General features: G+C 37.8%; 1 non-coding gene across 1 annotated transcript; it reads left to right on the forward strand.

Annotated features, from left to right (window-relative positions):
• The first annotated feature begins 15,522 nt into the window (after positions 1-15,522).
• Positions 15,523-15,649, forward strand: LOC127202463 (small nucleolar RNA SNORA17). The gene has a single exon (XR_007832339.1). It is a non-coding gene; the product is annotated as a small nucleolar RNA SNORA17 (small nucleolar RNA).
• The last annotated feature ends 3,133 nt before the right edge of the window (positions 15,650-18,782 follow it).

Genomic DNA, 18,782 nt, shown 5'->3' on the forward strand with positions numbered 1-18,782 from the left:
GAAGATATTAAGCAACACAACCCCCTCTTGCAGCAAAGGTGCTATTAAGAGCTGTCGCATCAATAATGGGTGAATGTAAACTCCCCAAATAATCAGATTGGTTATTGTGCTGTAGTTTCAAAAGAGCAATTATAGCCCATTGTGTCAGTAATGCATGCATTTAGGCCTCTTAATAGTACATATTGGCATAATGACTGAAAGAGAGTCCAACTAGTTAGTGAAGGGTAGATTATCATTTCCTGAGTATGTTTTAGGAGAGGAAATAACTATGTTTGAAATTATTTAGGTTCACTCTTATTGGAACCAGAGGGTTGAAAAACATTTCTCCTAGTACGCTCCTATGGCCTTGTGTCATTATAAAACTAATTGCTTAACTGCTACTCAAGTATTCTCAAAGTTCTTATGAAAATGCCAGGCTAGATTCAGAATGTTCATGCCCTCTTGGTATTAATGCGTCTTCAACCAAGAAATAAGAGAAGCCCAGTGACAGCCCTCTCCAAATGAATACTGTCATCTTTGAATTTGAAAAGCCATGTTATGTAACAGGAAAACACAAACATGTACAATATATCTGTATATACATACAGATATATAAGATGTATTTCTATGTATATGCACATATGTATGTAATATTTTAATGAGAACTGTTCCAAAAGGCTCCGGTATTTGAACATTTCTTCCCAGATGGAGGTCTTGTATGGGAGGGTTTAGGAGCTGCAGACTTGCTAGAATAAGTAAGACATCGGAGCTGAGTATACAAAGTTCATAGGCTCACTTTAATTCCAGTTAGGACTGAGCTTGCTTCTGAAGATGTGAACTCTCAGTGCCTGCTCATGCTACCATGTCTACCATGTCATGTATCTGCCCTGCCTTGATGGGTTCTGCTCACTGAGGAGTGGTAATCCATAATAAATTTTCTTTCTCTTCCTTTCTCCAGTTGCATTTAACCATGATGATTTATTATAATAAGAGAAAAGTAATTAATACAAAGTTGGTACCAGGGGTTGGCCTCTTTCAGTCAAAAATCTGTTTTATTCTGGGGAGGGAATATAAAAAGACTTTGGACCTTTGCAGTTGAAAAGTAACTGAAGGCTTCAAGCAGATTTTAAAGAGCCATTTGATTAGTATACTGAAAAGGAGGAATGCTGAGAGCAATATGGACCGTGAAGGCCCAGCTTAAGAGGTTTCCAAGAGGAATCTTGTTAGCACCTGGCCTTAGAGAATATTTATGTAATATTTTGGCAAAGATTCTGCTTGTCTTCTGTCCCTTCCTTCTGTTGTGAAAAATTGCCTGATGCTAAATTGTAAAGTAATGGACTAATTTTTTTTTTTTGGTGGATCAAATTTCAAGACTGCATATTGTTGAGTATGTGACATAGGTATTATTGATAACTCTTATCCAAATTTACAAGGAACAGGAAAAAGAGAGAAAGAAATACAAATTCTAAAATTTAGTGAGAAAAAGCTTAAGGAGGTTAGTATTACAGGCAAGGCGTGTGGTGAAAGGAAGAATGTAATTGCTAAGAAGATTAGTGCAAATAAAGACACCATTGCACTACAGTGGAAAAAGACAATGGTGACCCCAGGACAAGGCCCAGCCAATTTAATCTTCCAACTTGTGAAAGAGAACCTAAAGTATTTTCTGATCCTAGAAACCAACTAAATAAAAGTGTAGGGTTAATGTGTTTCAAGGGATTCAGGGCTTATTCTAAGCTGGCACTCTAACTTGGTAGTATTGTCTACACGCTGCCAGATTTAATGGCATAAAAAAATGGAAAAATGAAGGGGTCATGAATTTTTCTAAACTGTTTTGGAGAGAAGATGGGACCAGGTGATGCATGCCCAGAGTCCTTCTGTGAAGGCATTGAGAGAGCAAGAGGCCATGAAAAGTATTGTGTAAAGTTGTGAAGGAGAAGTTGGGGTTGCATTGGAGACCCAAGATATTGGAGATGCGAGAGACATAGGACATCTGCAAGGTGAGTTGGATACAAGGGGAGGAACTAGTACAGGCAGCAAGTCTGAGATGGGGGCTATCTAAATCCTTTGAAATCAAAAGTTCAGCTACTGTGCATGGAGCTGTAGGATTTGATGTCAACACTGCAAGTTTTCAGTATTGCATGGATTCAGTATTTTCTTATTATGCTCCCATTCCTACCCTTTGATATGGTAATATATATCCTCTGCCTATGTGTTTTGGAAATACATATTTTGTTTTTGTGATTTAATAGTGGCTTACAATAAAGATATTTCCTTGAGTCTCAAAAAATACTTTGTATTTTCAAACACCATTGCAAATGATAAAAATATGGTAACCTTTGGAGCTAAGTAAATGCATCTGAATGACACAGATCATCCCCTCAAATCTTTCACACAAGCACCCCATCAATCAGCTAGCCTAACTGCACATATTTACCCTTTCGTCTAAATCCAAACACTCCAGTTTTATACTAATTCATTAGCAAACTACTTGCTGCCACCTTCGCTCCCTCCCTTCCTTCATCCTCAGTGGATGACACAGAACTTTCCCTTCAAACTTTCATGCCCATACACATCACTTTATCCCCATACCAAATTCCAGCAGGCATTTGCTGAACCCACAGTCCAATAAAGCATGAAAGTAGGTCATCTAACTACAGAACTTCACCCAATCCCTACTCCTTGTCAAGTGCATCTTCTAGTTTCACCCATCTCTGCAGCAGACTAGTAGATGTGGCTGCCTCTATCTCAGTGACCCCATCCCCAGTAGATCACACAGAACTTCCCTGCAATCTACCTACCCACTATTAAAGGATAGGTCCTAACCCGACAACACCAGCTAGCACCCCATGGGACACCACAGACAAATCCAGCCAGGGAAGAAAGTAGCCTAAATATATCTTCAGTATCCCTTAATTCCTATAAATCTAACTCCTTATTCTCACACCCAGCTTTTTGGCAGACTATCTGCTTTAGTATCCCTCTCTTCTTTGCCTACATCTATAGTGGATCACACAAATCTCCAACATTCCTATGCCAGCCCTCAACTCTAGCAAGCATTCCCTGGAAAACAGCCAAGCATGACAGAGAAGCAAGTTGGTCACAGCATCTGTTTCAATCTGCTGCTAGGAGGAGCATCCATGGAGATAGTTATTTTAGGCTCTTGTCTGCAAGCATAGCAGAGTATCATTAAGAGTAACTGGGGTTGGCTTTTTCCTATGAGATGGGTCTCAGGTTCAGCCAGTCATTGGTCAGCCATTCCCTCAATTTCTGCTCCATCTTTATACCTGAATATCTCGTAGGCAGGGTAAATTTTAGCTCAAAGATTTGTAAGTGGGTTGTTGTTCCCCTCTGTCTATTGTAAGTTCTGCCTGGCTAAGAGTTTGCAACTTCAGTCTCCGTGTCCCTCTCAGCTATGAGTCTCAGCTGGAGTTACCACCATATCCTCCCAGAAGGCTACCCTGTCACAGGTCTCCAACTTGTCTCAGAGATGCCCTCCCACATATGCTGCCCTTCTCTCTCCCAGCCCACTCATCTCCCAATCCCACTCTCCCCACATCTGATTCCACCCTCAATCCCCTCCCCACCCCTTATCTCACCATGTTTCCTCTCTTCATCCATTTTCAATGTCTATTCTATTTCCCTTTCTGAGTGGGATTCAAGCATCCTCCCCTGGGCCCTCCATGTTACTTAGCTTCTTTAGGTCTTTGGATTGCAGTTTGGTTATCCTGTATTCTATGGCTAATGTCCACCGTAAGTGAGTACTGTAGTGGGAGTAAAGATGTTTTTGTCTTTATCCCAAGTATGAGTGTGAAGCAGATGTGTATGAGAGTGTGCAGTGTTTGTATGCAGTAAACAGACTTGTGAGGGGACATGTGGTGAATTTCTACTTGAAGAGGAACTGCCTCTTGATGAGGCATGGCTTTTGGCAACTGATAAACATCCTAGTATGGACTCTGAGGCATATGTGTGTGTGTGTGTGTATGTATGTATGTATGTATGTATGTATGTATGTATGTATGTGTATATATACATACATAAAACAAGAGGCTGGGCTTTTTGGTCTTGTCATTGTTTCCTATTGTTTGGCTATTTATCAATCCACTTCAAGACATTGCTAGAGAGAACTGCTCCAGAGAATACCTCAAGGTTCTCAAAGTTACAGGTTGGCTGCTGCTCTGGATTCTGGTTGTTGAAGTTACAGTCACCTCTGCTGAATTGCTGGATTGCATTTTAACAGGTCTGATGAAATCCTAACTATGAAGAACGGAATCATTCCAAGCAATGGTGTCTAAAACCATCTATTTCTCGTATTTCCATCAATCCCTTTTCTCTCCTACCTAGGGTAGGTGGGTGAGAAGGCAGGTGTAAGCTTTAAAGAATCCCAAATAAAGTATGTTTGAAAAAGCTCAAGGCCAACAGAGTACATACCATGTATGTATTCCAGGGTCTGGGTTACCTCACACATGATCTTTTCTAGTTCCATCCATTTGCATGCAAATTTCTTGATTTCCTTGTTTTTAATAGCTGAGTAGTATTCCATTGTGTAAATGTGCCATATTTTCTTTATGTGTCCTTCATTTGAGGGATATCTGGGTTGTTTCCAGTTTCTGTCTATTAGGAATAAAGCTGCTATGAATACAGATGAGCAAGTGTCCTTGTAGTATGGTAGAGCACCCTTTGGTTATAGGCCCGGGAGTGGCATACTTCAGGCTCCAGGTAGAACTAGTCTCAATTTTCTGAAAAAGTACCAGATTAATTTCCAAAGTCGTTGTACAATTTTGCACTCTCACCAGCAATGGAGGAATGCTCCCCTTGTGCTACATCCCGGCTAGCATGTGCTGTCACTGGAACTTTTGATCTCAGCATTTTGATGAGTGTACGATATAATCTTACAGTCATTTTGATGTTCATTTTCATGATGACTAAGAACACTGAGCATTTTTAAAAGTGTTTCATAGCCATTAGAGACTTCTCTATTGAGAAATCTCTGTTTAGCTCTATAGCACATTTATTAATTGGATTATTTTGTTTGGTGGCATTTAATTTCTTGGGTTTCTAAATATATTTTGGATATTATCTTTTTATGAGATATAGAGGTGCTAAAGATCTTTTCCCATTTTGTTGCATTGACAGTATCCTTTTCCTTGCAGAAGCTTTTTAGTTTCATGAGGCCCTATTTATTAATTGTTGATCTTCAAGCCTGAGGCATTGGTGTTCTGTTCAGGACGTTTTCTCATGGACCAGTTAGTTCAACACTATTCCCAACTTTCTCTTTTATTAGATGTAGTGTATTTGGTTTTATGTTGAAGACTTTGATCCACTTGGACTTGTTTTGAGTAGGGTGATTCTCATTCTTCTACAGGCAGACATCCTGTTAGACTAGCACCATTTGTTGCAGATGATTGCTTCTACTGTATGATTTTGGCTTATTCGTCAAAAATCAAGTGTCCTCAGGTGTGTGGGTTTATTTCTAGGTCTAGGATTCAATTACATTGATCAATCTTTCTGTTTTTATACTAGTACCTTGCAGCTTTTATCATTATTCCTCTGTAGTACAGCTTGAAATCAGACATGGTGATACTTTGAGGAGTTCTTTTACTGTGCTGGATTATTTTAGGTATTCTGGGTTTTTGTTTCCCATATGAAGTCAATAATTTTTATTTCTCTGGAAAGAATAGTGTTGATATTTTAAAAGTAATTGCATTGAATCTATAGATTGCTTTTGGTAAGGTAACCATTTTTTTCTATGTTTATCCTACCGATCCCTGGGCATGAGATATCTTCCTGTCTCTTAACATCTTTAAATTCTTTGTTCAGAGAGTTGACTTCTTTGGTTAGAGTTACATAAGATATTTTATATTATTTATGTCTATTGTGAAGGTGGTTGTCTGTTTAATATCATTCTCAGCCCATTTGCCATTTGTATACATTAAGGTGGCATACAACAAGCCGATAGCCAACATCAAATTAAAATGGAGAGAAACTTAACCCCACTAAAATAAGGGACAAGGAAAAGCTGCTCACTCTCTCCCTATCTATTTAATACAATACTTAAGTTCTATCTAGAGCAATAAGACAACTAAAATCAATCAAGACAATACAAATTGAAAAGGAAGAAGTCAAAGTATCACTATTTGAGGATGAAATGATAGTGTGTATATATATATATATATATATATATGTGACTCCAAAAATTCTACCAGAGAACTTGTACAGCTGACAAACACCCTCAGTAAGCTGGATAGAAAATTAATGTTAAAAAACAGTATGATTTTTGTCTACCATTATTTATTCTCTGTGTTTTCTTGGGTGTGGGTAAATTCTTTATGTTAGGCTTTTTCATCTAGTGCCTTATGTATGGCTAGATTTGTGGACATATATTGCTTAAGAATTATAAAACTGCCCCTCCAGTACCACAACAACAAAATACCAAGAGTAAACAAGCAACTTATTGATAACTAAATATCATGGTCGAAATTTCCCACTAAAAAATACACAGGCTAACATAATAGATGAAAAACAGGATCCATCATTCTACTGCATCTAAGAAATACACATTACCATAAAGAATAGACATCATTTCGGGTAAAAGGGTGAAAAAAAGATATTCTGAATGAAAAGGCCTATGAATCAAGGTGGTGTAACTCTTTTAATATCTAACAAAATAGACTTCAACACAAAATTAATAAGAAGAGATAGGAAAGGACATTGTATAGTCATCAAGTAAAAAGTCAACCAAGAGGATATCCAAGGGGATAACCATGTTAATCATCTATGTGCCAAACTCATAGGGCACCCAATCTCATTAAACAGTCACTAATGTTGTTTAAATCACATATTGACCATCACTTGCTTAGAGTGTGTATCTTCAAAAACCCTATTCTCATCAATAGACAGTCATCAAGACAAAAACTAAACAGAGAAATTCTGGAGCTAACAGATATCCATAAATCAAATGGATCTAACAGAAATTGACAGAATATTACACCGAAACAAAAATAAATACGCTCTGACCATTGGCTAGATCTGGGTAGGGGTTTAGGGTTTACCGCCTGTATTATCCTTGGCTGGTGCCTTAGTTTGAGAGGGACCCCTGGGCCCAAATCTGCCTATAATAATGTTCTACTTGTAGGTTTCTAGGACCCTCTGAGTGGGATATGACTTTTTCATGTACTCTGGTGCCTCACATTTGACCACGTCCCCTGGAGGGGGGGGACCTGGTGGCACTCAGAGGAAGGACAGCAGGTTACCAAGAAGAGACTTGATATCCTATGAGCAGATACAGGGGGAGGTAATCCCCCTCAGGAACAGTCATAGGGGAGGGGAATAGGGGAAAATGGGAGGGAGGGAAGAATGGGAGGATACAAGGGATGGGATAACCCTTGAGATGTAACAAGAATAAATTAATAAAAAATAAATAAAAATAAATAAATAAATTTAAAAAACAAAAATAAATATGCCTTCTTCTCATATGCCTTTTGGAACTTTCTCCAAAATGTACCATGCCTTTAAATACAAATCAAGTCCCAATAGAACCAAGAAACTTGAAATAACACTCTGCATCTGACTACCACAGATTAAGTCAGTCTATCACCAACAGAGATCCTACAAACTCATGGAAACTGAGCACCTTTCTACCAATGATAAATCAATCAAGACACAAAGCAAACACTTAAAGATTTTCCAGAGTTAGAAAAATAAGAATAAGGAAGATACCCAAACTTATTGGATACAATGAAGGCAATTTTATCTCAAGTTCATAGCACTAAGTGTCTACACTTAAAAAAAATGGAAAGGATCTTATACTAGCAATTTACAGCACATCTGAAAGCTAGACAAGAACAGCAGCAGCAACAACAACAAAAGAAATCACAGGCACAGGAGTAGATGGCAAGAATCATCAAACACAGGGCTGAAATCAGTAAAATTGAAATACAGAGAAAAATAAAAAGAGTCAATGAAACAAAAAGTTACCCTGTTTAAAGAAAAATACAAATCTACTTAACAACAAAAATAAGATGCCCATTTCAAATTATGAAACTATTTTTTCATATTATATAAACCAGGCTTTGAGAACACTGAGAAAGAGGGAAGAAAGATTTCATCAGTCTTTGTTCCTGAAAAAAAATAAATAACCGATATTGTGAAGGATATGTTCTCAACCTCAGGGTGTATGTGAGATTCTCAGGGATTGTCAGAGGTTCCTTATCATTTTAGGCATTCTTAAATAAAACGAAGAAACAAATATTTATTTCATAGATGATGATTTCAGGTAGGAAAAAAAACCTTTTAAAGCTGATCTTTGTTTGCACTTTGCTTAATTTCTCCAAGTTTTTCTAAATGATGAGAGCAAAAGCCATCCACTTTGCAATTTGAATGAAAGGATCTCACCATTACTGTACTTGAATGTCGTTGTTTGTGACTTTTTTCATACTGTTTCTCAACTGAGCAAAAATAAAATGTCTATACAAATTTTAGTAACAACTTTCTCTACACATGCTGTACTATGACCACAAATACAATCATCCCAGTATTAACTTTGGTGAACAAAGCCAAAGTAGAAGTGATCATATACTCTATAGTCTTTATTTTTTATTAAGCATTTTTTTATTTTTTACATATACATTTATATTATTACACATATACACAATAAACTACCTGTAGCAAGAAGAACCATGACACAATCAAGAATTATATGAATGTTACATTCTTATTGTTTTGACTACTTGTATTTGACAACCTTGAAGAAAACATCTTTCCTATCTTGGTGTGTCTAAAGTTCTGAATGTAAATCAATATCTATCATATCTCATTATTATCAACCTAAAACATCTGTCTAAGCCTAAAAACATCTTAACCCCTAAACAACTAAGCTTAATTGTAAAACTATCCTATGTGGTTTTCAACCCCATCAGAGATGTGAGAAGGAATAAAATTGATTACCTGAGTATATTTTGCACCAGAAGGCTGAACACAATGCTCCAATGTTTATAGAGAGTTTTGTCTGACTCTTCAAGTAGCAAACTGTCTCTGTCATCTTCTGATTTGGAAAGCTACTAACCTGCACTCTTGGTATACTCAGGCAATCAGTTTTATTCCTTCTCAGTCTTTATTTTTTATAAATATATTTGTCACGACTCATCTAGCGGAATCTGTGTGACAAATGATACTGAATAACATGGGGCAATGACACCTACCCAAGGGAGAGCCTCCTGGAATGGGTCTGGTGTTCCTACCAGGAGAAACTGATTGCAACATTTTTTTCTCATTGTTTTGGAATATTCTGTCTTTGTTTTTAAGTTCTTATCAGAACTTTTCAAACATAACTGTGTTGCTAGGAGATGCCCTAACTTGGGACCGCAGCCAAGGGCCATCCAGGTTCTGCTCCACTTGTGAAAACAAACATGGCTAAGGATTAATCATAGTTTATATTATGACTTATGAATGAAGTATTTAACAAAGCTCCAGATAGTGATGAAAGAGCTAAGAAAAAACTGTCTTGACTCAGATGGTTGACATAATGAGAAAACATTGACCTTTGATAAAGAGGGCACATGCACTGATACCAATCTAATGACTTAAGAAGGGTGATTCAGGATTGATGACATTATTACTCTGCATCCTGTATTTTGAATTGTATGAAAAATAATGTAACCACAAAAAACAATCCCTGTTTCAAAAAAATGTATGAAAACCTAGCTTACTTGTCTGTAAAATACACTCAGATTCAAACAATACCTCTGGGTTTGTCTCTGTTTGTCATTTGCCTATCTTTTGCCCACCAATGCTTCGAGAACTCCTGACCCCAAGGACGTATGCCAGACTGAGAAGGTCCGTGACATATATTTCTTTATTCACTTTACATTTTCATTGCAGCTGCCTCTCTCCTCTCTTCCCAGAATCACACTCCATCTTCCTCCACATTCCCTATTCTACAGAAGAAGGAAACCCCCATCCACCCCATCCCACCCCAGCTCAACAAGATGCATCAGACTAAGTTTGTCCTCTTTTCCTGTGGCCTGGTAAGGTAATCTTGTCATGGGATAGTGATCAAAAAGAAAACAACAGAGTCCAGGACAGAGACATCCACCACTTCCTTTAATAGAGGACCCACATGAAGCCTGAGCTATGCATTGGCTACAACTATGTAGAGGATCTTTCCCCAATCTGTATGCACAGGACAGTGTCAATAGAACAAAACAGCAGTCTACAGATCGGGGAAAGATCTTCATCAGTCTATATCTGACAAAGGGCTAATATCAAAATAGATAAAGAGCACAAAAAGTAACATACCAACAAACAAGATAACCCAATTTAAAATGGGATGTAGAGCTAAACAGTGAATTCTTAACACAGGAATCACAAATGGTAGAAAAGCACTTCAAGAAAGGTTCAATGTCCTTAGTCAACAAAGAAATGCAGATCAAAATGACTGTGAGAGTCTATCTTACACCTGTCAGAATGGCCAACATCAAAACTTCAAGTGGCATCATATGCTGGCAAGAATGTGAAGAAAGGGGAACGCTCCTCCATTGCTGGTCCACGCTTGTACAATCACTTTGGAAATCAATCTGGCACTTTCTCAGAAAACAGAGAGTAGCTCTATTTCAAGACCCAGCTATACCACTGTTGGACATATGCCCTAGAGACGTCTCACCATACAACAAGGACATTTGCTTAACTATGTTGAAGCTTTATTTTAATACATAATCTTTAGGTTTTAAAAGTGATAGGGTTTACTAAGAGTGCCTTCAGGGAAAGGCAGAAACTAGAGTAAAGGAAAGTCCCTATGCTACAAGCAAAGTCAAACTGACCAACAAAGTACTCTCCATTAGATTCCAAGACCACCTTAGTTTTAGTAGAAAAAGTTTAATCTCAGATAAAATGTGTTTTTCTTTTTTTGTTTGTTTGTTTTTTGTTTCTGGGTTTCTTCGTGGAATTGTAGGAAATTCCACTATCTAATATAAGGTGAACTCTACTCAAGAGAAGAGTTGCCCCACTTTTTTTTCCCCTATTCATCCATCCACTACCCTCTGGTAAATGGGTTATCCCACAGTTCTGGATAAATAAATTATTTCACATAATACCTTAAATTTCAGTGATAAGTTAATTATAATGAATACAAAGTCTTGAGGTTGAGGGTGGATTCTTTCTTTTCTATTTTTTAGTATTACATCTTAAACCTTGTATATTGGTATGCATTTAATATGTCTGAAGGATGGTTAATTTCTATTAATATTTACAATAAGAATAAACAGCAAAATGAGAAATGTGGGAGATTCAATAAGATAAATATGTTTTGAAACAAATTAAAGTTTTTCTTTAAACAAAGCAGAAACTGAGAGTAACAAAATTAGCATGAACTGAATAAGGCTAACTAATAAACATGTCAAAGTGGATGGGGAAACCCAAGAGGCCTCAGCACTGCACAAAAACCTACAGGCAACTCCGGAATGCTAAGAGCAGAAAAACTAGTCTTACCATGAAAGAACATACCAATCTGTTCTCCAATACCAATGGTCATCCCTGAAAGTAGACATGCAAAAATATAGCTAAAGAAGAAAGAGGCTACAAATTATAAAAAGAGCAATGTTGGCCATACTAGAGGGTATTTGAGAAAAGAAAGAGAAAATATGAATGTTTCAATTATAGAATAATCCCAAAAAGAAAATACATATGAAAATCTAGCTAATAAAAAACTACTAAAACATTTAGAATTTTTAAATTGACAATTCTTAAACTTTCTTTATTTCACCTTTTATATATCTACAACCATACTCATATAAAAAAGCATTTACTTTTAGAAAATATATTTATTTGAACACTTAGGTAATATACATATGTTAGCATACACTAATAGATTTTAATTATATTTGGTGAAATATGGATATTTTCAGAATCATAGTATGAGCCTTGTTATTTTGAAAAAATATTATTAAAAAGATTTTTACCTTCTTATGTACAAAAGACAAGTTCCAGAACAGTAAATTCTTCCTAATCAAAAGAAATATTTTAGAAAATTTAAAATAGTAAAGACAGCTTTAAGAAGAAATATTTTCAATGTATTTCTATTATGTATTTTTCAAACAGTTATTTTGCTAACAAGCATAGATCAGATAGGAATCAGGTCAATTAAAGCTATGTGTGTGAACTTTTAATTATGCCTTCCACATGAAAGTTCAGAACAGATCTCTGGTAAGAAGTGGTACCAGGGCTGTCCATTACCAGAAAATCCTTTGACAAAGCCTGGCAAAGCAGCTTAGATCAGTAATCCCATCATTTGGGAGGCTGAAGTGGGAGAGATGCTTCAAGTAAAATATCTGTATTGGCCCCTTGTAAGTTTCTATTTAGAATGAGGCTAGAGAAAATCCTTACACCAAAACAACAACAAAAATTTATTTCAAGAAATTATTTTCTAGACCACTAAAAGTAACTTAGGACAATACCATAGACTAGGTCGACAATAAAGCTATTACACAGTGGCATGTATAGTTGAATATAGCTTATATACATAAATAGTTACTCTGATGTTCAGACCATAACTGGATTATATAATACTTATTTAGTTATCAGAACCCTATTGATTACCTAGTACATTTAGCTCACTGTGACTTGTTTTAAAAAGTATTAAGACAAAACTATTTGGGCTGAAGTTCTTCTATATCAATTAACAAACAAATACAAAAGCAATAGTAATACAACATAGCAACTGATATACTGAACATTAGATTCGAGGCACAGGAAAATGAGTTTATTGAAAGGACACTTAATTTGAGAAATTTTAGGAAGACCTCTTGTATGAAAGAAAATTATATGTACTATAGGATAAACGTTCTCATGCCTAGTAGTCACTAGAAACAGGAATGGTGTTCTAAACAGAGGAGGCAACTTATACAAAGTCATAAAAGAATGAAAGAGTATGGCATTTTTCAAGTTTTAGAATAGTTTGCTATTGTTGAGCAGTAATGGAGAGAGAGAAGTAGCCATTTATGAGGCTTGGTAGCTGGAAAAGCAGGACCATGTCACACATATTAGAGCCAATATCTGTGTAGGATAAGCAAGCAGGCAGTCAAACACCACGTATTTCTCTTCTACGTATGAAATACATGCCCAAGAACATCAGATGGGAACTGAAATCATGGGGATAAGGTTTAAACTAAGAGGGAAAGTACACACAACTCACGTTTGCACACTAATGCATTTTAGCTAAAACATGTACTCTGAGGACATGATAAGGACCATCATGAATAAATATTCCTGCAGGTATCCTGAGAAAGTAAAGATCAAGTTCATATTCATTAACAGTGTCACAGAACAGGGAATTCAAATAAAGTGAGCATTGAACACTTGCCCTGAGTTTGGCAATTATCAGAGCATTTATCTTAATGAGAGAAATTCAATGTAGTGGAAATGTTACAGGGGACCTTTGCAAATATGTAGCAGTAAGTAAGTAGAACCAATTTAAGGTTATTCTTTCCATTTTTAAAATTTAAAAACACTTAAATAATTGTGAGTGCTAAATAGTTTATTATATACATTTAGGATTGTTTTCTGAAGAAGGCTCCATTTGTTTGCTCATTTATTTATCTAATTATTTATTTTCATTGAAAATAGATATTTTTCATACAATATGTTTAGATTATGGTTTCACTTATGCCAATATTTCGCAGATCCTCCTCTCTTATCAACCCAGCCAAACACATACTCTTCCTTTCTCTCTCTCATTAGAATACCAACAGGCAATTGTTCTTCTGTCCCTTAAAAGATTGTGTGAAGAGAAGACTTTCATGGGATGTGCCTTTTGGGCTAGTGCTCAATTTTGAGTGAGTATATACCATGTGAGTCTTTCTGCTTCTGGGTTAACTCACTGATTAGGATCATTTCTAGTCCCTTCAATTTGTCCACAAATTTCAGGATTTCCTTGTTTTTAATAGCTGAGTAGTATTCTATAGTGTGATTGTACCACAGTTTCTTAGTCCATTCTTCTACTGAGGGACACTTAGGCTGTGTCCATGTTCTGGCTATTATGAATAAGGCTTCTATGAACACGGTTGAACATATGTCCTTGTTGTATGGTGAAGAATTTTCTAGGTATATTCCAAGGAGTTATTCCACTGCTGACAACTCAGTCACCAAGGAATTGAGTCTAAAAAGATCTACATCCTCTGTTCCTATTAACCTTCTCTCTTTCCTACCTAGGGTTAGTGGGTTGGAAGGGAGATAGAAGCATTAAGCAACAACAAATAAAGTGGGTTTTAAAAAAATGCGGGCCTATAGAGAATACCAACAGGCATCTAATTGTGTCTAATTGGCTGTTTTTCACACTTAATTTAAAGGGCACGAGGTTTTTTCTTCTCTTTTCTAGTTTCTTCCTCCAGGTAGCTGCTGAGACTTACAATTTAGTTGCCCTATGCTTTTATCTTCTACCATAAAAAAATTGCTTCTTAATATCAGCATGGCTCCATTCTTAAATTATTTTATTAACGTGACTAGAACTTGAAGAGAAGACCCTGATTTCCCCAGTATAAAAATGGGTATTAAGACACTGGCCATTCCCTTTTCTTTTTTACTCCAGGTAGCTGCAAGGACAACACAGCTTTCTTTCTCATATGCTTCCAGCATGATGCTCTAACTCATCACAAGCCCTAAATCAATTAAGTCAAATAATCACAAACAAGAAATTCTGATGCCGTGAAAGCTAAGAAACTTTTCTTTCTTGAAGTTGATTCATCTCAGCTATTGTGTTACCACAAAAAGAAGACTAGTGAAAGCTGGTGAAATTTTTTTTGCTCTAATATTGAGGATAAGTGTCTTAAAATATGACTTGAACCCATAATAACTAATGATACAAGATGACAAATATTACCTTGATGTGAAGGAGAAGGGAGCAGGAAAAAAAAGGAAGGATGAAAAGAAAGACAGGAAGAGAAAGAAGAGGGAGGAAGAAAGAGAGAAACACACAGAGACAAAGAGATAGAGAAAGACATGGACCCAAAATGATTGAAATTTAAATTAAAAAGCAACCAAGTTTGAAAAACAGAATGGTTGGCCTTCAAAGACAAAATGGACTCAAGGAAGACTAAAGGAATCTGAAATACGTCACATACATTTCCCAACAAAATTTAATTAATGAAGCATCAAGAATTTTGAATTCTCCATTCCTAAGCCGTTATTGATTATAATTATGCCAAATCCATACTATCTTCAAGTACATGTACGTTTACTACTTTACTTTCCATGTACCAGTGGCCTAAAGGACTAGACACTTCATTCCCTGAAAGAGCAGATGTGTGAAGCAGAAGAAAAATCGTTTTTTTTTTTTTCCTGGCCCTCAGAGTCTTGTTAGACAAACTATTTATGACCAGAGAAAGAGCCACAGAAAGAAGCAATGAGTATATACTGTATTTGAAAGGCAGACTGGATAAATTAAGACAGACTAACAAATAATTTCCTAGACTTTAAGTGGAGGGGATTTAAAAAAAAAGAGTACTGAGCAAAGGCAAGATATTTGATTAAGGAAATGTGATACAAATATTATAGTACCCTAGCCCTAAAAGTATTGTGGTTGTGACTTCTGTGCACTTGTGCATCAGTAGGTGGCAGAAAGGATCGAGGCTATGTCTACACTGAGTGTTTTAATGAACAACTGAAAGGTTAGTAGCCTAACATTCCTTGAAGAGAACAAGCCTGAGATTACTACCAATCTAGTACCAAAGGGCTTAAACAAGGAGCTTGCCTAAGATGACAACTAGTTGAGTGCTGCACACATCCTGATGTCCTGTTGGCTTCCAGGCATGCATGCAAGCCAGAGACTAGAAGAACTCATTTGGGGACTGAAGGCCAGGGTAGGAGTGAGCTTGAGAAAGATGACCCTCATATGGGACCATTCCTGTGGACTTTGTGAGGAGAAAGCTCAAGAACACTACCACACCAGTGCCATGGGGCCTCGGCAGGAAGCTAGCCTGGCTTGACCAACAGTGAGGTGGTGCACAGGCTTTGGGTGGTGTGGCAAACCATAACTGAGATTCCCCTTGCCTAGTGTCATAAAGCAGGAGCAGGACACAACACTAGTGACACCACTCCTGAGATGACACTAGACACTCAGAAACCCCATGTGCCACTAAGAAAATAAGTGGTAGAGAAATGGAAGAAAAAGAGAAACAGAAGAATGTGAGGAACAGCCTGTTATGGGTTCAGTTGGGGTCCTGGCCAGGGCACATGTGTGTGTCTGTAGCCCTGAATCAGCACGGGTCTCTTACCACCAAAGGCCAGGCTGACATTCCTGGTCTGGGCTGCTGCTTGGTGACAAGTTAATATCTGAGGGCTTTGCAGAACTGGCCCTACCTGGGCAGGACAGTAGAGCTGACCCTGGTGCTGGTGTGCAGGCAAGCCATTCCACTACATGAGCATGGGAGAGCTGGCATAGCAACTTTTCTGCTGTGCTGTGTATAGGCATGAAAGAGACATCCCTCTCCTCTCTCCTTTTGCCACCAATGGCCCTGATCCACATCTACAGCAGCACTTGGGAAAGGAAGCCTTGCACCTTGCCTGGCCAATGCTATAAAGCAGTCGCTGGATGTGGGGGTTGCAGACAAACATGCTCAATGGTGACAGTGTGGGTGAGCTGACACTGACTTTTGTCTGCTACGAGATGCTGGTCTTAATGAAGGAGAAATTCGTTCCCTTCCCTTTTGTTCTTTCTACCTGCAGAGGTTGAAAGGGTTAACTCTGTTTGGGGCAAGACAGAAAGAGAGCTGGTCCTGTCCCTCACCACCAGCAGCACTCTGGAGAGTGTGCCATGCACCTCACCTGGGCAGCACAGCAGAGCCGATCCTGATTATGGGGGGCATGAGTAAACACAACCTGAAGATATGAGCATGAGAGATCGGGCCCCACAACTTGTCTTTCATGAGGTGACATGGGCAAGGGAGAAATGCCTCCAACTTTTTTCCCTTGCCACTTATGGCAGGCAAGAGATCTGGCCCCAAGGTCATCAGAGTGGGAGAGCGGTCCTTGTACATCACTTGCTTTAGCACTTGGGAAAGTAGGTACTGCACCTCACCTGGGCAATACAATAGAGCTGGCCCTAGATATGGAAGTTGCAGGCTAGCGAGCCTGAGGTCATGAATGTAAGAGAGATAACCCTAACTTTTGTTTGCTATGTGGTGGCAAGGTTAGTCAAAGCAGGAAAGACATCTGGTAGCCTGCCTTGTCCCTTGCCATCTAGCCATCTATGGCAGGCCCAAGGGTTAAGAGAGTGGAAGATTTGACCATGTCCCTCACCAGCTGCAACACCCTGGAGAGCAGGCAATTCACCTAGGCTCTCTTCCTCCCAACTTTAATCAATAGTCTATAGTATTTTGTGTAAGATTAAGGCCCCATGGACTTTTCCCCATCTACATTGGCATGTCTATTGATATCATCATTGTTACAGCTCCTGCTTGGTCATCATATTGGTGAGAATTTCTAGCTCTTACAATCTTTCTTCTTACTATTCCTCAATGTTCCTTGAGATCAGAGTGGGTTCACCTTTGTCCTGCCATCAGGATCAGCTCTCCTGTGCTTCCCAGGTCCTGGTAGTGGGAGTTGCAAGAGAACCCATGATATGACCAGCTATGATACCTCTCATGCCCAGACCAAGGGCTTTAAATAGGCCTACCTCAATATCTACCCTATTAATAAGCTGCTGGAGTGCATGAAGAGGCTTGTCCTTTAGATTCAAAACTATAGGACCTCCATGACACAGGACAACAACAGGATATCCAAGAGGAGTCCCAGTGAGGTTCCGATATTGATAGAGTAACAAAAACTAGGAGCCTTGTACCAGACCAATGACTCATAGCAATGAACATTTTTTTTCCAAACAAAGAAGAACAAAGGGCTATACTGTTGGATACATTGTGACACTGTACAGCTTCCACAATAAGACATTTTTCTTTGTTGGGGTGGGAGGTTGCAAGGGTGGAAGGTGGATCTCAGGAGAGGGAGATATGAGTGGCATTGTGGTACATGTTATAAAATTCACAAAGAATCAATAAAAAATTTTACAAAATGTTATAGTTATTTTCTATGTAAGTGTGTGTAACTGGGTGAAGGCAGTAGTTATTTAAATGGTTTTCTGAATAAGTTTGTAGTCGTATTTATCTCAACTGTCTGTGCAAAAATTATAAATGCTGAAATAAGGCAATCCAGAGATTGAATTCAGTGGTGTTTTAGCAAGGAGAGACATTGACCAGATATTGGGTATCAGCATAAAATTTCAAGTGTTATATATATATGTGACTGATAAGGAACTAAAATAGATTTAGTAAGAATATATGATCAAATTATGAACTTAGTGTATGACCCATTTAAAGTAAGGTGCATATCTACACCTGAAATATTACCATCTTAGATCTTTAAAATGTCTCAGGATCTAATATATATATATATGCTTTTAAGATATGTGTGGACTCAGTAGCTTTCACTTGTTTCCTAACATACATATTCAGAAGGCTATCTACTCAGTGCCAGTGAAACCGTGGTTACTGTGAAGAATCCACATCCATTAGTTTATTAGAGAAACATAATTCATAAAACAACATATAAAAATTTGTCCTTATACTCACATGTGAATTCAGATTTCACCTCTCATCAAAGAAGCATCTCTTTGCAATGAAGACCAAGGAGAAAGCCACAACCAATATAAATGCCGAGTGTTGGAACCCAGTCTCAAAAGATGACGTCTGTAAAACCTCTTACATGAGCTGCACAATGATGATATCAGTAGACATGCCAAAGTACAGGAGGAAATCCCATGAGGC

Source organism: Acomys russatus, chromosome 18, assembly GCF_903995435.1.
Source record: "Acomys russatus chromosome 18, mAcoRus1.1, whole genome shotgun sequence".
Lineage (NCBI taxonomy): Eukaryota > Metazoa > Chordata > Mammalia > Rodentia > Muridae > Acomys > Acomys russatus.